The sequence below is a fragment of the Phyllobates terribilis genome, unplaced genomic scaffold, assembly GCF_046119375.1.
Source record: "Phyllobates terribilis strain yellow unplaced genomic scaffold, ASM4611937v1 Scaffold_8__6_contigs__length_399053987, whole genome shotgun sequence".
Classification (NCBI taxonomy): Eukaryota; Metazoa; Chordata; class Amphibia; order Anura; family Dendrobatidae; genus Phyllobates; species Phyllobates terribilis.
In genome coordinates, this window is record NW_027362768.1 from 373,661,346 (window position 1) to 373,680,516 (window position 19,171).

The window sequence follows — 19,171 nt, forward strand, 5'->3', positions numbered from 1 at the left end:
AATATACCGATCTTGTTCATATGTTGAACTCATCTTGGCTTTATGGTGAATATATTAAAACTATCCTAGTACTATGTTGGACCTATTGTATCTTGATGCTATGATGGGATAATAATGGTATTAACTTTATAGTAGATCGATTAAGATTTAAGAATGAACTCATCTTCCGAAGATTATATTTTGACTCTATCTTGACTTTATGGTTGATCTATCAAGTTCTTATATTGGATCTAATAGGTTTTTAGGTTTTTAGTTGGGTGTGGTGCTAAGTCTCCTCTCATGGGCAAGCCGTGAGGCGGGAAAGTCAAGAAATCAGGGGTCGAATGCCAGGATGGGACGGCATAAATAAATGGATAATACGAACGGATAGTCAAAGGCAAAATTTGGGTCAGAAAACCAAGGTCAGAGTGCATCAAGACAAAAGGGGTAATACAAATGGGTAGTCAAAAAGGCAAATCCAAGGTCCGGCAATAAAGATCGGAATATCAGAATACAGAGCACAGAGCAAACACACCACTGAGCTAAAAATTCACAACTAGCAAGGTTTGATAATAGCCAGCCAGCTAAAAACGGAACGGGTGACACCTGGAAGACCTTGCAGGCCCAGTCAGATTGGGCAACTGGGCTGTGAATCACAATACAGACAGTCCAGCACGCCTCTGCCATAGATTGGGCCATTGGGCTGTCACTCACAATGCTGACAGCTCAGCAAGCCCCTATCTTATAGAGTGGCTGAGCTGTCACTCACAGCGTGGTGTCATCGTGACAGTTGGGCTTTATAATGAATGATCAAGTGTTATGATCTGCAACAAGTACTAAGGAAAGAAAGGGGAAAGCTATCCCTACAGTAAGACTAACCTGAATCCCTGTAGCGGGCTGCCTGTTCCTTGCGAACAGACCCGCCTTAGTCCTCGGCTAGACTGAACGGAGACCTATAGCATAAAGGGAAGGGGTCCCTAAAAGAACTAAGGACTGGAACAAAAATGGGACGTCTCCTGAACAGAGAAAGTTGTTGCAGAACACAAAAAGATAAACTGACAAAAAGGCACTAGAAGTCCCAGAAGGACCAAGCGAACTGACAGAGAAAGGCACCGAAGCACCTGGCTAGCAAAACAGTCAAACAACACTGAAGTCCAGCACAGCCAAAAGGGTGGAGCTGGAATATAAAGGCAGATGGTCACATGACCGCAAAGCACAAGATGGAAAAAACAAACAGGAGGGTTCTAACATTAAGATCTTGAACCCTTCTTAATATTATGGAGGTCTTACTATATCTTGCTTGAATAGTGAAACAATCAAGGCCATGGATTGAACCTATCTTGGCCTTATGGTGGATGTTTTAAGGTCTTGGAAGAAGTCCATCTTGTTGATATGTTGAACCTGTTTTGGCTTTATGCGGAATAGATTAAGATCTTACATCTTGCTATTGGATTGGAGCTATCGTTCTCCTTTTTTGATCCTATGGTTGAATGATCTTAGTCATAACTTTTTAGTGGGTCAATTAAGTCATTGGAATAAACTCATCTTGGTCTCAACCTGTCTTGGCTTTGGAATGAATATAGATGAAAATCTTGAGCCCATGTTGACATTATTTTGAACCTAACTCCATCCTATGGTTTTGGCTTTTATGGGTAAGGTCTTAGGATAAATTCATCAAGTTATAAGTTCAACTCATTTTAGATTTATGGAGTATTCATCAAGTTCTTCTTATGTTAAACCTATCTTGGTCTTATGTTAGATCTAACAAGAAGTCCTTAGGTTAAACTAATTGTTGATTTTTAATGAATTTTTAATGATAAAGATTCTAATTATTTAACTCTTTTGTGGTATTATGTTGGATGTACTATATCTTGATCTTATGGGGGGATAATCAAAGTATTGATCTTAGATCGACTAAAGGTATTGGAATAAATTTACCTTGATCATATGTTGAGGCCATATTTGCTTTCTGATGAATAGATTAACGATCTGGGCCCATCTTGGTATTATGCTGTACCTATCTTAAACTTATAGTGGTACAATCATTGCCTAGGCTTTATTGTGGATAAATCAAAGTCTTAGGATAAACGTATCTTGATTATACGTATGTTGGCTTTATGATGTATAAGATTCAGATCCTGGGCCCATCTTAGTATTGTTTTGGACCTATATTGATCCTTTAGAGGAACGCTAATGGCGTTGGCTTTATAGTGCATCGATTAAGGGATATTACCGTTATATGTTGATCCCATCTTGAATTTATAGTGGATCCATCAGGTTGTTAAGTTAAAAGTAGCTTGATTTCTTGTTAGATGGCATCCACTGCCTGAGCCAGCCTAAAAAGGCCTAAGGATGTGACATCAGTGGTGCGCGATGGGTTATTATCATGGTAACATGACATGCACAGTAGCAGAATGAGCCAACCGCTGGGTCAGTGGGATGGAGATCCCGGAACTGGAGCTGGGACCATAAAGGTCTTAGGTTAAAGCCATCTTCTTCAACCCATTTTGGCTTTAGGTTGAAGGTATCAAGGTCTTATGTTAAACCGTTCTCAGTCTTGTTGTCTTAAACCCATTATTGCTCCCATAGACTCTATATCAATCCATCTAGCGTAATTAATCCAAAAGTGACTGAAACACACAAGTTCTCCTCTCTCGACAGGCATTGATTGAGCTTGTGTCTAATTCATGCAGATCAATGCATTGGGGAAGTTCTATAGATATACAAGCTGGCCTGCAGCCCTGAAGATGGCACATTACTCAGATAATTGACACATTCCTCATTATACGCTTATATCCAGGAATTGCTTCCATCCCGGAGTCCAGTGCTGCACCCGGGGGCTGCATTGCAATAAATAATAGAAGGAAAGTCTGACTCTGTGATTGTATTGATCAACACATCAGCTCAGAGCCAAGGAGGATATTACTGACAGTATAATATTAGACGTGTTTACAATGTGTCACAGCCGGAGCTGCCGCTGACAGCACTTTACATAGATGTGTCTGGCAGTTAAGCCTGGAAATGTGCAAGTTAACCCTTTCTGTATTCTTCAATGTCTATTTCTTTATTTTTGTGTCAGGTTTTAGTTAGGCGGTCAATATCTCATTGTGAAAGTTTCAGATGTGATCAGGAATGTAGTGCCCAAATCTAATGATTCTTCTATAATTCCAAGTGTCTTTATAGTCAAGGGAGAGACAAATCCTTTCCTACCCAAGTGTCAGTGTCATTATCCTGTACCCCGAGTGTCAGTGTCATTATCCTGTACCCCGAGTGCCAGTGTCATTATCCTGTACCCCGAGTGTCAGTGTCATTATCCTGTACCCTGAGTGTCAGTGCCATTATCCTGTACCCCATGTGTCATTATCCTGTACCCTGAGTGTCAGTGTCATTATCCTGTACCCCGAGTGTCAGCGTCATTATCCTGTACCCCGAGTGTCAGTGCCATTATCCTATACCCCGAGTGTCAGCGTCATTATCCTGTACCCCGAGTGTCAGTGTCATTATCCTGTACCCCGAGTGCCAGTGTCATTATCCTGTACCCCGAGTGTCAGCGTCATTATCCTGTACCCTGAGTGTCAGTGCCATTATCCTGTACCCCTAATGTCAGTGTCATTATCCTGTACCCTGAGTGTCAGTGTCATTATCCTGTACCCCGAGTGTCAGTGTCATTATCCTGTACCCCGAGTGTCAGTGTCATTATCCTGTACCCCTAATGTCAGTGTCATTATCCTGTACCCCTAATGTCAGTGTCATTATCCTGTACCCCGAGTGTCGGTGTCATTATCCTGTACCCCGAGTGTCGGTGTCATTATCCTGTACCCCGAGTGTCGGTGTCATTATCCTGTACCCCGAGTGTCGGTGTCATTATCCTGTACCCCGAGTGTCGGTGTCATTATCCTGTACCCCGAGTGTCAGTGTCATTATCCTGTACCCCGAGTGTCAGTGTCATTATCCTGTACCCCGAGTGTCAGTGTCATTATCCTGTACCCCGAGTGTCGGTGTCATTATCCTGTACCCCGAGTGTCGGTGTCATTATCCTGTACCCCGAGTGTCGGTGTCATTATCCTGTACCCCGAGTGTCAGTGTCATTATCCTGTACCCCGAGTGTCAGTGTCATTATCCTGTACCCCGAGTGTCAGTGTCATTATCCTGTACCCCGAGTGTCAGCGTCATTATCCTGTACCCCGAGTGTCAGTGTCATTATCCTGCTTCTCCAAGCATCAGTGTTATTGCTCCTGTCTCATTGCTCTGGATATTTCCTTGTACACTACATTACATATTTACCAAGGCGCAGACCTTCAGTACACAGATCATTCATAATTTGCCATTTTCTTCTTTCCAGTCCTTGTCGTAATCTCTAATGATGTAGAATATTTTGTCTTTATGCATCATTGCCACCACCAGGTGAGGGTCATTTGCGGCACAATTCAATGGCAGCCTGGCATAACATGTACATGATACGTCAAAGCATCTCTTCTAATAACCCATCGAATTCGTCTCCAGCCCTCACCTGGCGTCTTATTGTAACCATTGCCGACATGGAAGGATCTGTGGGGAAATAACACTCATTGTTCCGTCCAATCAGAGCGCAGCATACGACATTGCTCGTTTACAAACCAAAATAATTCATGTTCATTATTTCTTAATTGGTGCATCCTTGATTGGATTTAGTCTCTCACAAAAGAAAAGAGAATGTTCCAATCAAGAGTTACACATACAACAGAGAAACAAAGCTGCCGAGACACAAATATCACAGAATTATCCTAATTACACATTATGCTTTTCACTGGGAAGAAAGATTTGTTGGATGGTTTCCAGCTCTTTTTAACTTTTTTCCCCTTTTTTTGCAAACAACCTCTTAAGTAGGTTATTATAGGGTCTGGGAATTTACAGGGGACTCTACGCTTTGGAAGAAGACAACCTTGGCTAAGGAAAGTCGTATAGTGGAGGAAAGAGACATGGACTTAAGTAGAGTTGAACCTCAGGATCTGGATGATACCCCAGTATCTTCAGGTGAACGCAGGCTCTACATAGCTACATGGTGGGGATATCTGAGACGTGGCTGGACGAGAGCCATGACTGGGCAGTTAATCTACAGGGCTATAGTCTGTCCAGAAAGGACCGTACAAACAAGCGAGGGGGGGGGGGGTGTTTATATGTAAAATCATCCTTAAAACCCATCTTGCGTGAGGATATATGTGAATCTAATGAAAAAGTAGAGTCCCTGTGGGTGGAGATAAGGGGAGGGGGAAATAATAATAAATTACTGATAGGGGTTTGTTATAAGTCTCCAAAAATAATGGAAGCAGCGTAGAATATCCTCATAAAGCAAATAGATGAAGCAGCGACTCAAGGAGAAGTCATTAAACCTGTAGTTCAAGCAAAGGTAATAGGTTTTTGACAACTATGAGAGACAATTACCTTTCACAACTGGTTCAGGACCCAACAAGAAGGGGGGCACTGCTAGACCTAATATTAACCAACAGGCCAGACCGCATATCAAATATATGAGTTGGGGGTCACTTGGGTAATAGTGATCACAAAATAATAAGCTTTCATTTATCCTTTAATAAGATGTGTAGTAGAGGGGTTACAAGGACACTGAACTTCAGGAAGGCAAATTTCCAATGGTTGAGAGATTATCTTAGTGCAATAAACTGGGACGATATCCTGAGACATAAAACTACACAAAGCAAATGGGAGACATTTATTAGCATCCTGAATAGGACCTGTGCACAATAAACATGCTGGAAATAGGAGGAAACCACTATGGCTAAATAGAGCTGTAAGGGGCGCAATAAGTGACAAAAAGAAAGCATTTAGAGAACTAAAGCAAGTAGGTAGTGATGAGGGATTAAATAAATACAGAAAATTGACAGAGAAAGCAAAATACAGACTCATTGCCAGAGAAAGTAAAAATAATCCCAAAATATTCTTTAACTACATAAATAGTAAGAAACTAAAAAATGATAGTGTTGGCCCCCTTAAAAATAGTCTGGGTGAAACGGTGGATGAGGATGAGGAAAAAGCCAATATGCTAAATGATTTTTTTTCAACAGTATTTACACAAGAAAATCGCATGACAGAAAACATGATCAGTGATGCCAAAAATTCTCCATTAAATGTCACTTGCTTAACCCAGCAGGAAGTACGGCGGCGTCAAAAAATCACTAAAGTTGACAAATCCCCGGGCCCAGATGGGATACACCCGCGAGTACTGCAGGAATTAAGTAACATCATAGATAGACCATTATTTTTAATCTTTAAAGATTCCATTATAACAGGGTCTGTACCACAGGACTGGCGTATAGCAAATGTGGTGCCAATATTCAAAAAGGGGACAAAAACTGAACTTGGAAATTATAGGCCAGTAAGCTTAACCTCTACTGTGGGTAAAATCCTGGAGGGTTTCCTAAGAGATGCTATACTAGAGTATCTGAAGAAGAATAACCTCATGACCCAATATCACCATGGGTTTACGAGGGGCCGTTCCTGTCAGACTAATCTGATCAGCTTTTATGAGGAGGCAAGTTCCGGACTGGACCAAGGAAATGCAGTGGATGTTGTGTATATGGATTTTTCAAAAACTTTTGATACGGTTCAACACAAAAGGTTGATACATAAAATGACAACAATGGGGATAGGGGAAAATATATGTATGTGGGTTAAAGGCCCCGTCACACTAAGCGATGCAGCAGCGATCCCGACAACCATACGACCTGTCAGGGATCGTTGCTGCATCGCTATGTGGTCGCTGGTGAGCTGTCAAACAGGCAGGCCCACCAGCGATCAGGGGAGCCGCGATATCGTGGAAAGAATCGTTCCACGATGTCCTGCTCCCGTTACCAGCCTGCTGCTTAAGCAGGAGCAGGCTGGTAACTATGGTAAACATCGGGTTACTAAGTGCGCGTGTGCCCCTAGTAACCCGCTGTTTACCATGGATACCACTCTGCTACGGTGCGCGGGAGGCTACCGTTCACCTTAGCAGAGTCGTATCCATGATAAACATCGGGTTACTAGGGGCACACGCGCACTTAGTAACCCAATGTTTATCATGGATACGACTCTGCTAAGGTGAACGGTAGCCTCCGGGCACCGTAGCAGAGTGGTATCCATGGTAAACAGTGGGTTACTAAGTGCGCGCGTGCCCCTAGTAATCCGATGTTTACCATGGATACCAGCCAGATCGTTGGTCCCGCTGGTCACACACAGCGATGTGTGCTGGCCAGCGGGAGGCCAACGACCAAAAAATGGTCCAGGACACTTTGCAGCGATCAGCGACCTCACAGCAGGGGCCTGATCGTTGCAAAGTGTCACACATAGCGACATCGCTGGTGAGGTCGCTGGTGAGTCATTCAGTTCATTACTAGTTCCCTGTCTAGCTGTTTTATCATTTCGACTTTCCTGTGACCGACCCAGCTTGTGTACTCGTTTTATCTCATCTCTCCGCTCCTGACCCAGCTTTGTATTTTGAACAAGTGCTGCCCGTCCCGACCTCAGACTTTCTGACTATGTCTCTGTCTTCGCCCTCTGTGCTTCTTTTTGTGCCTTTGACCCATAGGTCAGTTACTTCAGGACTGGGATCTGCCCTGGAGTGGCACCTGGTGACTACCCTATCGGCCCAAGCCTATCCTCACCATCAAAGGCTCTAGTGAAGACCATTTAGTTACGGAGTAAGCCCGGCCAGTGGTGCAGTGGGTCCACACTCACCGCCATCACACTCTCCCTTAGACCACCAAATCTGGCTTGATTGGCATCCCTGAGGACAGGAAATGTTATCACAAGAATGACTGCAATCTCAACCATTTTTCAGTATAGTTTCTCTGCTCTTGAACCAGGAGCTGTGATGTCTTTTCCTGTCCTCATGGATGTTAATAAAGATTGACTGGGCAGAATTAGACATCCTGACTCCTCTTTGTCTTTACCTTCTTTGCTGTAATGAGCTTTTTGTCATACGCATATGACGCGCCCCCTGGGCCATATTCTTTAGGGGAATACCCGGAGCCGGATCAGATGGGGGTTGTAGTCTCCGAGTGGCTGTGACCCGGTCCGTGCCCAGGGTGTCAAGCTCAGTGTGTGGCAGTCCTTACTGATGTTACTAAAGTTCTTTATGTCGACTACGCCACCCGTTGGATTGCGGTCACTACGGCCGCCGCTGCAGCAGGGTCCGCTGAGGCTGATGGTGTTGGTGCAGCTCTAGATAGTATAACCCCCAACGGGAGGGGTATGGCCTCAGGGGGTCAGGTGCAGAGGATGGGGGTTGTGGTGGTGCAGCGTAGATGATAAGTAAAGACAGAGTCGGGTTGTGCAGTTCAGGGTGTTTACTTACTGCAGATTTTCCGGTCACTCCGGCCTTCAGTGACCACCCGAGCCGTGCTGCGTCCACCAGGTCCTGGATTCAGCCAACCCCCAAGCAAGTCCGGAGCGTGTCCCTGAGCCCTCCTTCTTGTCCTTTCTTCTGGCCGTCCCCACCAGGGATCCACCTAGGTCCAGCTCCCTCGGGCCTTCTGTTGGGAGACCCTTGGCCTTGGGTTCCCTGACCCTACACGTGGTTTGCCTTCAGGGTGGATGTGGTGGGTGGCCGTGGCAGATCCTGCCCACGGCCTCCGGTCTCTGGCTGAGGTATGCTTTAGCCCCCACCAGTTTGGGATCCGGTACCCTATTGCCAACTCTTCACCCTGGGGTTGTACTTGGGGTCTCAGAGTTCCTTCTGTCTTCCCCTCTGGGTCTTTCTGGCTCTCCTCTCTCACTCTTGCTCTGGGGCTGCTCTGCTCCTCTTCCTCTGACTTCTCTCAGACTGACTGACTCCTCACAGACTGACTGACTCCTCACAGACTGACCCTGATCTTAGATGGTGCCCACCTTAAATACTCCCTCTATGTGTGAGCTCAGGTGACCAGCACCCAATGAGCTCCTAACTTTACCCAGGCTGCTCCCCCTATCTGCCCCTACACTACTGGGATGGTCCACCCCCCTCCCACTCCAGCCAAGGACAGACTCGGTCGTACCTGCACATTTCTAAGTGGGAGTACCGTTGGTCTGCCCTCCGGAAATGGGATGTGTGTAGTGCATGCAGCTGACTGAGCTCAGTTCCACACTCCATCCTTACCCGGGAGTGGAATACCACACCTCTGGCTGAGGTGCAATACCCCTGTAGCAGCCGAATCCTCAGGGTGCTACATTCCCCCCTGGTAAATCACAGCACGTCCTCGGGCTGTAAGATATAAAACAACACCAAAACATACAATTTTTGCATAAACAACATAATAAAACATATAAAACAACATATATATTAGCAGCATCATAAAACTTTTCATATAAATAACATTCTCGTAGTCGTTTCTTGCTTCTAACTCCTCCTCCGGACACTGTGCAACGTGTGCCCGGGAAAAGTGCAACAGTTTCTTTAGAAAAATGGTCTTCCTATAAAACCGGTAGGGGGCGCTTTAGGAAGCGCAACTATGTACAAAGGGATATGGCCGCTCTCAGTCCTCGGCCAGGTATTTAGGAAAGGGATGACCGCTCTCAGTCCTCGGTCAGTGGGATTAAGGGAAATACGGGTAACAGTTCAATTTGCTGGTCCCAACGGGGACTATAATAGCAGCAACAGTTCACTGTGCTCCGACGGGCAACTATATACAGTCTCTACTCTGCTGTACTCAACGACGGCGTCCTCCTGCTCTTTCTTTGTGGTTACCTTTAGCTTCAGACCCGTCCGGGTCCTCTTGCTCCTCCTCACACCGCAGCTCCTCCTCCGTCAGGCGATGCACATGGAGGGCGTAGGGTCCTTTGGCACACTTGTGCCGGGTGAAGGTGACCTCGTCCCCTATATACAGGTCACGTCCTCTGTGTCCCTCCGGTAGGTGGGACTCAACGTCTCTTCTTGTCACGAAGACGTCGCCTGGGGTGCGGTGATCTCGGATGAAGCCCCACCCGTGCTGCATATTAAACTTGATCACAGTCCCGGTGGAAGGGGGACCATGAGCTGCACGGGGACTCCTCCTGGCCCGGCTCTTCTGCTCCGCGCTCCTTATCTGCGCTTGTTGTTCCCGGACCCGCCTCTCTCTCCGCTCCCTCTCAAAGACCTCGAGCTGCTGGCGGCAGCACTCTGCACGCTCCGCTGCGGCTGCCCGAGTCTCCTGAGTGAACCCCATGAGGTCTTCTCCGGTGGGGTCCCACTCAAACTGTGCCTCCTCTAGCGGGGGCGAGGTCCTTTTTACGGGCTTTGGAACCGGAATCAGGGGTTCATCTAGGGGTCTCTCTTTCCGGAGTCGGGGATGGTGAAACTCCGGTGGCCATATAAAGGGCTGCCCATCCGGGCACGTATGTTGGGCGAACAGATCTTCTCCCAGATGCGGCACTCTTGGTTTTATGGGCGCGGTTGTGGTGGCGCCCGGGTTGCCCAGGCCTTGCGGCCAGGCCTGGGGCACCTGGAAAGTGAAGGGCACCGTAAGGACGGCGGCGCCCTGGGCTACTTGGCCCTGCGACCAGGCCGGTGGCTCCGCGGAGGTAGGGGGCGCTGTTGGTATTGCGGCGCCCGGGGGTACTAGGCCTTGCGACCAGGCTGGTGGTACTTCCTGCTTGGTCACGCTCGGGGTCGAGGCGTGTGACGTCACAGGGGTCGCGGCTGCGGCCTCCGGTTGAGGCCTAGTCTGTGGCGGTGACGTTGCGGTTACGGGCACGGCAGGGGGTACTTCGGGCTCTGCGACGGGGAGCTGGGGCAGGTACGCGGTTTCCCGGTTTGGGGTAGAGACGTCCCCTTTACCTGCCTCCTTTCGTTCGGCTCCCTTCTCGGCGCCGTCTCCGGCCTTGAGTCCTCCTGCGCCATCCTCAGAGGCGGTCTGTCTCCTCGTCTCGGGTGGCGTGCTCCGCTGACGAGTCTCGGTCTGCTGGGCCATCTCTCGGCTCCACTCCGCCAACGTCTCTCGCTGCACCCGGGCCATCCTCCGTGCGAGGCCCTCCAGCGCAGTCTGTGCACACTCCCGATCTCGGGGGAGCTGTGCCAAGACCTCCACTAGGCCTAGTGGGGTCGTTGCTTCTAGCAGGCTCCTGACCAACGGGTCGGTGCTGCTCTGCTCTCCTTCCGTTGTCTCCAGCAGGCTCCTGGCCAGCGGGCCGGTGCTGCTCTGCTCTTCTCCCATCTCCGGGTAAGCTTCTTCTGGACTCAGCTCTAGGCTTCTTGTCTCCGGGTGCGCTCTCTCCAGACTACTCCAGGCGACACCCATCTTTGCTCTCTTCTTCTCAGTCCTCCCACCTCGAGGGCGGTCCCGGGGCCACTTGGTGATTGTCAGCTCCAGGGGCAGTTCTTTCACGCTGACAGACACCTCTAGCATCACAGTCTCTGTTGGTGGGGGCGGTTTCCACTTTTGGCGCCATTTTCGGTCCTGGCCCACGATGGGAGGCGGCCTCTTGCCATCCTCTGGTACGCCCATAATGGCGTCCGCTTCGACAAGGCGGGAAACCTTTGGAAATGGCGGGAATCGTCTCCCAGTGGCGGGAAACTCTGCAGATGGCGGGAAAAAGCTGTTAATGGCGGACAACCGGCGGGAATCGATCTGTGATGGAGTCCGATGGCGGGGACTCTCCGGAACCGGCAGGAGACTTCTTTTTGAGGTAAACTTGTTCTTTTCTTCAGGCACGCAGTACCCGGTTGTTGCGGGCACGAGATCCTGCCGACTACGCCAAAGTTGACGCGCCCCCTGGGCCATATTCTTTAGGGGAATACCCGGAGCCGGATCAGATGGGGGTTGTAGTCTCCGAGTGGCTGTGACCCGGTCCGTGCCCAGGGTGTCAAGCTCAGTGTGTGGCAGTCCTTACTGATGTTACTAAAGTTCTTTATGTCGACTACGCCACCCGTTGGATTGCGGTCACTACGGCCGCCGCTGCAGCAGGGTCCGCTGAGGCTGATGGTGTTGGTGCAGCTCTAGATAGTATAACCCCCAACGGGAGGGGTATGGCCTCAGGGGGTCGGTGCAGAGGATGGGGGTTGTGGTGGTGCAGCGTAGATGATAAGTAAAGACAGAGTCGGGTTGTGCAGTTCAGGGTGTTTACTTACTGCAGATATTCCGGTCACTCCGGCCTTCAGTGACCACCCGAGCCGTGCTGCGTCCACCAGGTCCTGGATTCAGCCAACCCCCAAGCAAGTCCGGAGCGTGTCCCTGAGCCCTCCTTCTTGTCCTTTCTTCTGGCCGTCCCCACCAGGGATCCACCTAGGTCCAGCTCCCTCGGGCCTTCTGTTGGGAGACCCTTGGCCTTGGGTTCCCTGACCCTACACGTGGTTTGCCTTCAGGGTGGATGTGGTGGGTGGCCGTGGCAGATCCTGCCCACGGCCTCCGGTCTCTGGCTGAGGTATGCTTTAGCCCCCACCAGTTTGGGATCCGGTACCCTATTGCCAACTCTTCACCCTGGGGTTGTACTTGGGGTCTCAGAGTTCCTTCTGTCTTCCCCTCTGGGTCTTTCTGGCTCTCCTCTCTCACTCTTGCTCTGGGGCTGCTCTGCTCCTCTTCCTCTGACTTCTCTCAGACTGACTGACTCCTCACAGACTGACTGACTCCTCACAGACTGACCCTGATCTTAGATGGTGCCCACCTTAAATACTCCCTCTATGTGTGAGCTCAGGTGACCAGCACCCAATGAGCTCCTAACTTTACCCAGGCTGCTCCCCCTATCTGCCCCTACACTACTGGGATGGTCCACCCCCCTCCCACTCCAGCCAAGGACAGACTCGGTCGTACCTGCACATTTCTAAGTGGGAGTACCGTTGGTCTGCCCTCCGGAAATGGGATGTGTGTAGTGCATGCAGCTGACTGAGCTCAGTTCCACACTCCATCCTTACCCGGGAGTGGAATACCACACCTCTGGCTGAGGTGCAATACCCCTGTAGCAGCCGAATCCTCAGGGTGCTACACATACACGAGTACTAAAGTTTGATATTTATCATAATGATGCACCTACTTGCTAAAGACAACCTTTGGAGAGCACAGAGTTTATCAGCGACTTTGCGGTACATGCCCACTGAATTAAGTGGACAAATATGCAAAACATAGTCCTGTAAATTAAAAGCTACTCCTAGAAATGATTCTAAAATATAACTAATTGAGAAAGGTCAGTCTATGACATCCGTGTACCTTGAGACAGAGGCTGTCTTAATGTCTTTTGCCTTGTCAAATAGGCAAATTGGAAGGTCCATCAAGGTTTTAGAGATGGGAACCAACCAAAACAAAGAGGTTTTGGCAATGTGTATGGCACCCAAACCTTTCAGCATCGCTTCCAACACACGATACTCTGCAATGTAGTTGTCAGGCTGGCGACTAGCATGGGCGCTAAGCGCCAGCCTACTCACTGTGGTCATCGCCTTGCTCACCCCAGTAGCAGGATATGTCACTGAGCTGCCTCTTGTAGCATTTCCAACACTGCTGCATCCTCCTGCTGCTGGTAAGTTTCCTCCTGCAGCGACCACTTTCTGCAGGCATTTAACCCCATCGTGTCCTGCGGAGATGAGATTCTCTGGCCTATCCCCAAGCAGAAAGGGGTTTATTAGGCAGCTCCTCCCACCACTCCTCACTTGATCTAAGGTTCTAGTTCAGTCTCTGTCTAGATTCCAGTGAGATGCACTCTTGTACTGTCTCTCTTGTTCTCTGACCTGGCTTGCCTACCCGTTTATCCTAACCTCTCCGCTCCTGAACTCCACTATGTACATCGCACCTGTGCTGCCTGCCCTGACCCTGGATTGTCTGACCACATGTTTGCATCTATCCACCTGTTCCTCACATCCGTGTCTCTGACCCTCTGGTCAGCTGCTGCAGACCTGGGGACTGCCCTGGAATGGTACCCAGTTACTACCAGCAGCAAAGCCTATCCTCACCATTAGGGGCTCTAGTGAATACCCGGTAGTCACTAAGTTAAGCCCCTCCAGGGTAAGCCGGACCCGTGGTGCAATGGGTCCACATCCACCAGCATTACAGTAGTGACTGTGGTTTTATGATTGTATCTAATGGTGTAATTTCTACAGAGAAAGGCGTAACCTGTGACCCTGACAGCTGATGAGCTGGAGGTGTGATGACAAATCTGTATTAGACTGAGGAGTCTTTACGTTCAGCTCCTGCTCCGGAGGTCAGAATAACACGTCCATTGTCTATTGTCTGGCCATATGTAAGCTACTCACTCAGTGTCCAAGTCTGACAATAACTGATGAATAATGATGAGAAATACTAATACTCTTACACAGGGAGGTTATAGATAATAGGTAAATATACAAGTGCTTCTCACTAAATTAGAATATCACTAAAAAGTTAATTTATTTCAGTTCTTCCAATACAAAAAGTGAAACTCATATATAATATATAGAGTCATTAGACACAGAGTGATCTATTTCAAGTGTTTATTTCTGTTAATGTTGATGATTATGGCTTACAGCCAATGAAAACACAAAAGTCATTATCTCAGTAAATTAGAATAATTAACAAAAAACACCTGCAAAAGCTTCTGATGAGTTTAAAAAGGTCCCTTAGTCTGTTTCAGTAGGCTCCACAATCTTGGGGAAGACTGCTGACTTGACAGATGTCCAAAAGGCAGTCATTGACAGACTCCACAAGGAAGGTAAGCCACAAAAGGTCATTGCTAAAGAATCTGGCTGTTCACAGAGTGCTGTATCCAAGCATATTAATGGAAAGTTGAGTGGAAGGAAAAAGTGTGGTAGAAAAAGGTGCACAAGCAACCGGGATAACCGCAGCCTGGAAAGGATTGTTAAGAAAAGGCCATTCAAAAATTTGGGGGAGATTCACAAGGAGTGGACTGCTGCTGGAGTCATTGCTTCAAGAGCCACCACACACAGACGTATCCAGGACATGGGCTACAAGTGTTGCATTCCTTGTGTCAAGCCCCTCATGACCAATAGAGAACACCAGAAGCGTCTTACCTGGGCCAAGGAGAAAAAGACCAGAACTGTTGCTCAGTGGTCCAAGGTGTTGTTTTCAGATGAAAGTAAATTTTGCATTTCATTTGGAAATCAAGGTCCCAAAGTCTGGAGGAAGAGTGGAGAGACCACAATCCAAGCTGCTTGAGGTCTAGTGTGAAGTTTCCACAATCAGTGATGGTTTGGGGAGCCATGTCATCTGCTGGTGGAGGTCTACTGTGTTTTATCAAGACCAAAGTCAGCGCAGCCGCCTACCAGGACATTTTAGAGCCCTTCATGCTTCCATCGGCCGACAAGTTTTTTGGAGATGGAAATGTCATTCTCCAGCAGGACTTGGCCCCTGTCCACACTGCCAAAAGTACCAATACCGGGTTTACACACAACAGTATCACTGTGCTTGATTGGCAGCAAACTCGCCTGACCTTAACCCCATAGAGAATCTATTATACAGAATCTATGGGGTATTGTCAAGAGGAAGATGAGAGACCCCAGACCCCACAATGCAGACGAGCTGAAGGCTGCTATCAAAGCAACCTGGGCTTCCATAACCCCTCAGCAGGGCCACAGGCTGATCGCCTCCATCACACATTGCCGCATTGATGCAGTAATTGATGCAAAAGGAGCCCAAGTATTGAGTGCATTTACTGAACAGACATTTCGGAAGGCCAACATTTCAGATTTTAAAAATATTTTTCAAGCTGTTGTTATAAAGTATTCTAATTTAATGAGATAATGACTTTTGTGTTTTCATTGGCTGTAAGCCATAATCATCAACATTAACAGAAAAAAACACTTGAAATAGATCACTGTTTGTAATGACTATATAATATAATATGAGTTTCACTCTTTGTATTGAAGAACTGAAATAAATTAACTTTTTGGTGATATTCTAATTTAGTGAGATGCACCTGTATACCTAGATTTAGTTGCGTAATGAATAGGGTGCAGTAAACTGGGGGAGACTAATTACGCGACATTGACTGGAGAGAAATCCCACCTGAGTCCTTGAGCTGACATCTTCCATTCAGCTACAAATTGCTACTCACTAAACACTCTCCTATAAAATGTTATCTTTCTGTGGGTAGACAGTGCTCAAGTGGTGTGGTAGGGGGTGGGTGATTGGAAAGGCAGGTTTTTCATGCACAGTTGTCAAGGTTGTCATAGGTTTGAAACCAATATCATAGAGCAGTAGCCTTCAACCGGAGATCTTTCAGGTGTTGGAGTCCACAACCCCTATCATGCCCTGATAGTCTTCTGGAGATTTCTGGTCTGTGGTATCAGTCTCCAACTTTTGGGTCTTCCAGTTATTGCAGGCTTTAGCTCCATTATTCAAAGACAGCCTGCTAAAGGCTCATAGTTTGCAAACCAATACTAGCGATGGGCGAGCACTAAAATGCTTGGTTGCTCGATGCTCGGGTCAAGCACATTGGAATACTCGGGTGCTAGACCCAAGCAACGAGCCCAATGTAAGTCTATGGGAAACTCGAGCATTTTTCAGGCGGCTCCCCCCGGTGGTCTGCAGAGGGCCTAAAAATTGCCCAAATCGATGGGAACAGTGCTCAAATGACATGGGAACAGCATGGGGAAGACCCCTGGAAGCATTTCTGACTCCGAGGTCACTACTGTCAACAACGTTGTCAGAGGTATTACGCCACTTTTACAGACTCACAATAAAACATTTAAAAATGAAACCAAAATTGATTTTCCTGGGAAATATGTTAAGGAACATCCTTTCCAGGGTAATAACTTGTATATAAAGCAAAATAAATAACCAAAAACAAAAATACTCCTCCACACCTTGGGCTATGTTCACACTTAGCATTTTTGATGCGTTTTTGCACTTTTGCATTGCTTTCAACAGTGACAAATGCATTCACCAGGAAATGTAATTTTAACATTTTACAACCTTATCTGGCCATGTGGTGTGTGAGATATCAGACACATCATGCTTCATTTATGAAGGAGGGACTCTGAAAGTCACAAAGCCTATTTTTATAGGGCCATCAGGCGGCCTTTACTATTCTTAAAGGGCCAGCAGTCGGCCCTCACTATTCTTAGAGAGCCATCAGCCAGCTATGTTTTATTGTTCCCATTACTAAAGAGTGGGTCTCCTATACTGTTATTGCGTATGCAGTGAGTGGCAGGGCTGCCCAAAATTTGGACGCACCCCATTACCACTTTGAAGAGACTTAGAGAAGGGCCTTCTGAAAACAATGTTCCCATTATTAGGAATTAGGTCTTCCATTATGTTTGCCTATGCAGTGAATGCAAGGGTTGCCAAAAATTTTTAGGCACTCCAAAGCCCCTTCGAAGAGACGTGGAGGTCAGAGGGCTTCCTGAAAACAATGTTCCCATTATTAGGAAGTGGGTCTCCCATTGTGTTTGCCTATGCAGTGAATGCAACGGTTGCCAAAAATTTGTAGGCACTCCAATGCCCCTTGGAAGAGACGTGGAGGTCAGAGGGCTTCCTGAAAACAATGTTCCCATTATTAGGAAGTGGGTCTCCCATTGTGTTTGCCTATGCAGTGAATGCAACGGTTGCCAAAAATTTGTAGGCACTCCAATGCCCCTTGGAAGAGACGTGGAGGTCAGAGGGCTTCCTGAAAACAATGTTCCCATTATTAGGAAGTGGGTCTCCCATTGTGTTTGCCTATGCAGTGAATGCAAGGGTTGCCAAAAATTTGGAGGCACTCCAATGCCCCTTGAAATAGACGTGCAGGTCAGAGGGCCTCCTGAAAACAATGTTCCCATTATTAGGAAGTGGGTCTCCCATTGTGTTTGCCTATGTTGTGAATGCAAGGGTTGCCAAAAATTTAGAGGCACTCCAATGTCCCTTGGAAGAGACGTAGAGGAGGGCCTCCTGAAAAAAAATGTTCCCATTATTAGGAAGTGGGTCTCCCATAGTGTTGGCCTATGCAGTGAATGCAAGGGCTGCCAAAAATTGGGAGGCACTCCAATGCCCCTTAAAAGAGACGTGGAGGAGAGCCTCATAAAAAATGTTCCCATTAGAAAGGAGCACGTCTCCTATACTTGTAATGCCCATGCACTAAGTGCATGGGCTGACAAACATTTACCCCTGGGGGGTATACATGAACATACTGTATAAAAACGGGCATCATAAACACCCTTTAAAAAAATTATGTGGGTGTTGCATCACGGACCACGGTCACCCTGGTGATGTGGTGGAGGATGAAGAGAAGGAGGAGGACAAGAGCAAATAGCCAAAATCAGGAAGCATATACCCATGTGTGGGTGTGAGGAGGTGCATGGGAATACACCTCCCAAAAAAAGACACTGGATTTTAGTTTATGTTATGCTGCTATCATTCAGTGGTGTTGAGAAGTCTGGCCCAATCCAGCCCTTGTTCATTTTTATAAGAGTCAGCCAGTCAGCATTTTTAGTTGACAGGCGGATGCGCTTATCAGTTATAATTCCACCAGCGGCACTAAAAACCCGCTCTGATAAAACGCTGGCGGCAGGGCAGGCCAGGAGCTCCAAGGCATAGAGAGCCAGTTCATGCCACGTGTCCAGCTTGGATACCCAATAATTATAAGGTACAGAGGAATCATGGAGGACGTTGGTACGGTCGGCAAGGTACTCCCTCAGCATTTTCCCAAACTTTGCACTCCTTTTGATAGTACCCCGCGCCTCAGGGCCTGGGTGATGGGAGGGGCTGACAAAATTCTCCCAAAACTTTGACAGTGTTCCCCTGCCTCTGCTGGATTGAAGTTGTGTCTCTCTCGCCTGTACTCCTTGGTTGTCCAACGAACTGTGACCTCTGCCGCCAGCGTTTTCAGATGGGAATTTTTTTAATAGTTCCGCAACAAGGGCCTTCTGGTACTACCCCATGTTTGTAGACCTGTCCGCCTGAGGAATAAGAGATATAAAGTTCTCCTTGTAGCATGGGTCTAGAAGTGTCACCAACCAGTAATGACTGTCACCCAAAATTTTGAGAATGCGAGGGTCATGGGAAAGCCAGCGTAACATAAACTCAGCCATGCGTGCCAGGCTGCTAACAGGCAAGACTTCCGTGTCCTCACCAAGAGGATGACTGACCATGCTCTCCTCCTCATCCTCCTTTCTGTACTCTGGCCATCCACGCTGAACAGACGGTATGGCAGTTGTGCAGGTAGTACCGTCTATAGCGCATGAAACTAGCTCCTGTTTTTCCTCCTCCTCCTCTTTCTCATTGTCACCCAATCCACATTGGGATGAGATGAGGCTGGGCTGTGTGTAATCTCCCTGTATGGTTCCTTGCTCCATCTCATCGTGCTCCGT